Consider the following 6,822-nt stretch of genomic DNA (forward strand, 5'->3'; position numbering starts at 1 on the left):
AAATGGCCCTTGGGAATATCTCTGGTTGCGGAAGACTTCTTGATCATACGAAGAATAGCCATGATGATTTAGTTTTGGTATAGATAAGAAAGGTAAAAGAATTACAAAGGAACTCAAAAGCAGAAAAAGTTTTGATGTTTGCTGAGAGCTGTGGTGGTAGATATCTCTTTGGATATGTTTATATAGGCAATGGCAACTCATACTGATGTGGTGTTGAATAAGAACTTGTGGGCACCAGCAGAAGACAATGTCACTGAAGTATCACATGCTCTTGCCTTCCATGTATTGAAAGCTTTGTGGTATTAGTTAAAGAACAATAGGCCCTACCTTATTTTGAAATTTGGATAGAAGCATTATTCATTATAGAATTTTTGAGAAGCTATGACCTGGAACATGGACCACTAAGATGAAAAACATAACCATATTGGGAAACATAAAATGTCATCAATTAATATCCCAAAAAAACAAGTAACATGAGAGAGGTCAAACTCTTCCTATCTTTGTTCAGACTTGAAAGGCTTTAGTTATCAAGGATAACAGGCCCTACCTTTTCTTTGAACTTAGAGCAAAGTATCCCTCACAATTAAATAGCTAAACAAGTATTGTCTAGGTACACATCAAATTTTATATCTTTTGACATGTTTTTGTTGTAAGCATTATCCCTGAGAAAACAAAAAAAGTTTATATGGCCATAAGCTTCCAATTCCAAGTGTTTCCTAGCCTAGGTTTATAACTTTTCATTAATCATTATGGCCCTAATTGGTTGAAAAGAATTTATATATGGAGGCTTAGGAAGTGGTACTAAGATCTTAAAGTTGTTGTTGAGATATCTCAACATCACACTGTCACTTACCATTCTACTTGTCATTAAAATAAATATACAAAGCAGAAGACCATCAATAGGCGCCTGATGGATATCATATGGTTTTACCTTCTATGTCCTTTTGGACACTGCTTATAATTTGTGATCTGTTTGGTGGATAATATAGTCCTACTTTCATGACCATACATAAAAAAAAATGAAAAACCAAGTTGAGAAGAGGAAAGAGGATAAAGGTGAATTTTTGCGTCCTGAATGGAAAAGACCACAAAAAGAGGCCAACCTGATTGCTTGGCGTAATTGGTCTACATTGTAGGCTCTACGACTATTTGAAGTAAGTAAAAAACATAACACATTTGGATTCAATAACTTGCAAACAAACATTATTAGTTACTTCTATATAGGCACTCTCTTAAAGAACCATATAGTAAATACAGTTGTGCTAATCGATGCTTTTAGAAATAGTTTGGCATAGATAAATGCAATGTTTTCTTCTCATATTATAAGTCATTTAATCAGATGATTGGACCAACTTTGCAGATCAGAATTGTCCCGAGTTTTTCAACTGATCGAGAGAAATTCTAATAAGTCATCAAACCAGTATTGATTTTTCAAAAGAGAAGAAAACGAAATGTCTAATGAAGTGTGAAGTTGTGAACTATGAATGTCACTTCTTCGATATTTTGAAATTTCTGCTGCTGATACAAAGTTCATTTTTTCTGTTTGCGCCAAATATATTTCAGTGTTCAGGATAAGGTCACAGATAAGTTTTCTTTAGAGTTAATTAACATAGACTTCAGCACTTTATAAGCTCCAATTCCCATGTTATGGAAAGAACAGTCCATGTAAAGAAATTTGTTAAACAGAAATACTAATTTACCAAATTGGATAATGAATGAGTCTGAACTGATTTCATTTGCTAAACTACTGAAAATTGTATTCAAAATTGGGATCGATAGATCCAGCTGACAGTGGTGAGAAGTAACAATGTGTGTTTCCTAATTCCTCTTATGTACAAACTAAAAATCCTATTCTTTACAAAACTGTGAAAATAAAAGCCTCAGATCCTATTCAAGCGAGAAGTAAGATCAATGAACACATCTTCACTGCAGGGTATTGTTACACCACCCATTGGATGATTGAAGCCAAATTCTTCCTCAGCTTGACAAAGCAAGTCTTGAAATAAAGGTTGGCTCAAGAATGAAATGGGGATTACAAATCTCTTCTTCTGCTTTTCCCCAACATAAACAGCAAAGTGGCCTTTAGGAACATCTCCGGTTGTAGAGGACTTCTTGATTATACGAGGCATACGGATAGCCATGGTCTTTTAGTTCAATATAGATGAGGAAATAAGGAAAGGAAGAATTAGTAAGGACTCTGAAAGCAGAGAAAAGCTTTGTATGATTTGAAGTTGTGGTGAGAGCTGTTATGGTAAACCCTTCTTTATATGTGTTTATATAGGCCAATGACAAGTTGTCAAACCCCACTGATGTCTGAATAGCCATTTTGTGTACACCAGCTAAAGACAGTAGCACCTGAAGTATCACATGGTTTTGCCTTCCAACTCTTTGTCATACTATTAATACATTGAAAGTAGTCTAAAAGCATAAGGTCCAACTGATGTTCATAACAAATAACAGATAGAAATTTCATCTTCTTAAAAAATGGTTTAGTTAGGGACCACCTCCAGCCACTAGCTTCTTGAAGATTTTTTTTATAAAACTTGATCATCCATAGTGCTAAAGCAAAGGGATCAGGATACTTAGAGAATGATACTTTTGAGAAAGAAACTGATTATGTAAGAAAAATATACTCAAGGTTGAGGATCGAACCATAAACCTCTCAGTAACAGTAAACCATGATTTATTGATATAGTTAGAAAATCTAAATATCTCAATTCAGATTAGCAAGTCATGAGAGTTGAGAAAAAAAATTATATTGCAATGAATTGATTACATTCAATATATGGAATAGAATGGTTGAACCATAGAAGTAAAAAGCTTTATTACTTCAATTTCTTTTGAAGTAGAAAAATGTGTCCTCAGTCTTCCTAGAGTTTCTTCTAACTCTGAACTGTACATAGTGGAGATCCTGTTTTACAACTACACAAAATTGTCTCACTTCCGCAAGCGAGATGTGAGATCAATGAACAAATCCTCACTGCAGGGAATTGTCACACCACCCATTGGATGGTCGAAGCCGAATTCTTCCTCAGCTTGACTGAGCAATTCTTGAAATAAAGGCTGACTCAAGAATGATACTGGGATCACATATCTCATCTTCTGTTTCTCCCCGACATACACAGCAAATGGCTCTTTGGAACATCTCCAGTTGTAGAAGATTTCTTGATTATACAAGGCATACGAATAACCATGATCTTTTAGTTTTAATACAGATGAGCGAAAAAAGAAAGAGGAGAGCTAATAAAGACCTCAAAAGAACAATCTTTGAATACTTGCTGATAGTGATGAGTTATTTCATGAGGCACCCTCCGCAAGACAATAGCACCTTAAGTAACATGGTTATGCCTTCCAACTAATCGTCAAAGTGATGATATCTTAAGGACAAATTGGTTCAAGATAAAGGCCCTACCTTTTCTCTGAACTTGGAACATAGCATGCCTCACAATGAAATTGCTAAACTATTCATGTCAAATATAAACTCCTAGACATTTCTTGTCATTAACATGGTTTTCTAGTAAGAATTTATTCAAAGTAAAATGGAAGATCAACCACCAGACACCAATAGAACAAAGGAAAAATAGGATAAAATAGAAACTCTTTGCCAATATTATACAAACAAAACACCTGATCTTAGGATGCTTAAAAGAACCAACATCTGATGTACCGACTTACAATTTTGACTAATTATGGCAAGTTGCTTGTGTTAGGTTTTGAACAACAAACTTATACAGCAAAGAAAAAGAGAACCAAAAAAATACTAAATAGGCTAAATAATGAATCTGAACAAATTTCATTTGTTAAAGATTGTGTTGTATATCTTTTAGACATCAGCTACTGAAAATTACATTCAAAATTGGGATCTTCTGTTGCAGCTGACTGTACATGATCCCCTATCTAATTATCAGTAATATGGTACTAACTAGAAAGGTTAGCTCTATACAAAACTGTGAAAATAAAAGCCTCAGATCCTATTCAAGTGAGAAGTAAGATCAACGAACACATCTTCACTGCAGGGTATTGTTACACCACCCATTGGATGATCGAAGCCAAATTCTTCCTCAGCTTGACTAAGCAAGTCTTGAAATAAAGGTTGGCTCAAGAATGAAATGGGGATTACAAAATCTCTTCTTCTGCTTTTCCCAACATAAACAGCAAAGTGGCCTTTAGGAACATCTCCGGTTGTAGAAGACTTCTTGATTATACGAGGCATACGGATAGCCATGGTCGTTTAGTTCAATATAAGATGAGAAAATAAGGATGGGGAGAATTAGTAAAGACTCTGAAAGCAGAGAAAGCTTTGTATGGTTTCAAGTTTTGCTGAGTGTTGTTGCGGTAACCCCTTCTTTATATGTGTTTATATAGGCCAATGGCAAGTTGTCAAACCCCACTTATGTGTGAATAGCTATTTTGTGGACACCAGGTAAAGACAGTAGCACCTGAAGTATCACATGGTTTTGCCTTCCAACTCATTGTCATAGTATTAATACATTGAAAGTAGTCTAAAAGCATAAGGTCCAACTGATGTTCACAACAAATAACAGATAGAAATTTCATCTTCTTGAAAAACGGTTTAGCTTCTTGATGTTAAATCAACAAGTAATAGTCAGATTTCAATGATTGATCAACCACCAGACACCAATAGAACAAAGAAAAGTGGGATGTTCCAGCCTTGTAGATACTGAATTCAATCCTAAATATCAAGAATATCACAATCCTTAAAGGATAAAATATAATTTATGTATGGAGGTTTATGAACTCTTTCCTAAGATTATACAAAGCAAAACACCTGATCTTAGGATGCTTAAAAGAACCAACATCTGCTGTACTGACTTACAGTTTTGACTAATTATGGGAAGTTGGTTGTGTTAGGCTTTGTACAACAAACGTAAATAGTAAAGAGAAAGAGAACAAAAAAAAAGGTGCTCTCATTGCTTGGTCTAGATTATAACTTACAAACAACTCTATCAGGCAACATGGAATTGAGATTTTTTTACTTCAAAGTATGTACAACACACAAAAAAACTATGGTTTTGGTTTCGAGAACCTGCAAACAAGCAACATTTGTTACTTACATAAGTCATAACCACTATTTTTAGTAAAACCACCAGAAAATATTTACACAAGTTGACTAGAATAAGGTACATTTTTGTTATCCTCATATCATAAGTTGTTTTCTGATGGTTTAATCAACTTTGCGGATCAGAATTATCTCAAGAAATTCTTATAAAGCAAGCCAGAGATTTGTTTCAAAAAGAGCAGAAAACAATAACATCTATTAATGTCACTTATTTGATATTTCGAAATTTCTGCTGCAGATATATATAAAGTTTTCTTTGTTGTCGTAGCCAAAAGTATTTCAGTGTTCAGGTTAAGATCACAGATAAGTTGTCTTCTTTAGAGTTAATTAACATAGACGGAGTCTTGTAAACAATACTGAAAACTCAATTGGCTAAAGAATGAATCTGAACAAATTTCATTTGCTACTGAAAATTACATTAAAAATTGGGATCTACGGTTACAGCTGACAGTACATAGTCCCATCTCTATCTAATTATCAGTTTTAGTTCTTTACAAAATTGTATAAGGTGAAAAGGCTCAGATCCTACTCAAGCGAGAAGTAAGATCAATGAACACATCCTCGCTGCAGGGAATTGTGACACCACCCATGGGATGATTAAAGCCAAATTCTTCCTCTGCTTGGTTAAGTAAATCTTGAAATAAAGGTTGGCTCAAGAATGATATAGGGATCACAAATCTCTTCTTCTGCTTTTCCCCAACATAAACAGCAAAGTGGCCTTTAGGAACATCTCCGGCAGTAGAAGACTTCTTGATTATACGAGGCATACGGATAGCCATGGTTGTATGGTTAGTTCAATATATAGATAAGCAAATAATGATAGTGGAGAAAAGCTTTGTATGATTTCAAGTTTTGGTGAGAGCTGTTATGGTAAACACTTGTTTTTATAGGTCAAGATAGGTAGCAGCTAAAGATAGTCACATGGTTTTGCCTTCCAACTAGTTAGAATATGGAATTAGTCCAAAAGCAGAAGGTCCCACTACAAAGAACAGATCAATGAAACCTCATTTTCTTGAAATGGTAAGAGTTAGGGTTAGGGGCCACCTCTTCAACAACTTGTTTTCAACATTCCAATGATTGATCAGATATGCGAATATATCCTGAGAACTATAGCAGCCATAGTGCTAAGTTATGGTTCCAATTGATGCTGCAGTCGAAGACTTTTAAACTACTTATAAAATTGTCTGATTAGGATGAATACTATTGCAAGTAATAGAGAATTGGATAATGTTAAAATATTTTTCCAGTCTCATTTTATTTTAAAATAAGGTGATAGGACCTGCAATGTTTTTCTGGTCAAAGACGAACGCCACCAACCAGTGTCTACTTGTGTGTGACCCTCAGAACTCATTTTGTAGGAAACAATCAAGAGAAGAAATATAGAAGCTTATCTCTCATGAGTTGACTTTCAAATGGAATGTAGTTGAGTAACTATAAAATGGTCAAATTAGGCTTATTTGAATAATAGAGATTTGGATAAGTTGGAATATTTCTCCAAGTTTCATTAATTATCGATAAGAAGGTCACTTAAGTCAAAGAAGAACAGAACCAAACCAACCAGTGCATTTCTACTTGTGTTGAACATGTTTGGACCTCAGCACTAATGTTGTAGGAAACAACCAAGAGAAGATAGGCCTGAAGAATATATTTTATTTTTAAAAAATATCTCTAATGTGTAGGGCAATTGTGATTATAAACAGTGCACCTTGAATCGATCAGATTACGTAAATGGAATAATGAGA

The sequence above is a fragment of the Solanum tuberosum genome, unplaced genomic scaffold, assembly GCF_000226075.1.
Source record: "Solanum tuberosum cultivar DM 1-3 516 R44 unplaced genomic scaffold, SolTub_3.0 scf00290, whole genome shotgun sequence".
NCBI classification, from domain to species: Eukaryota; Viridiplantae; Streptophyta; class Magnoliopsida; order Solanales; family Solanaceae; genus Solanum; species Solanum tuberosum.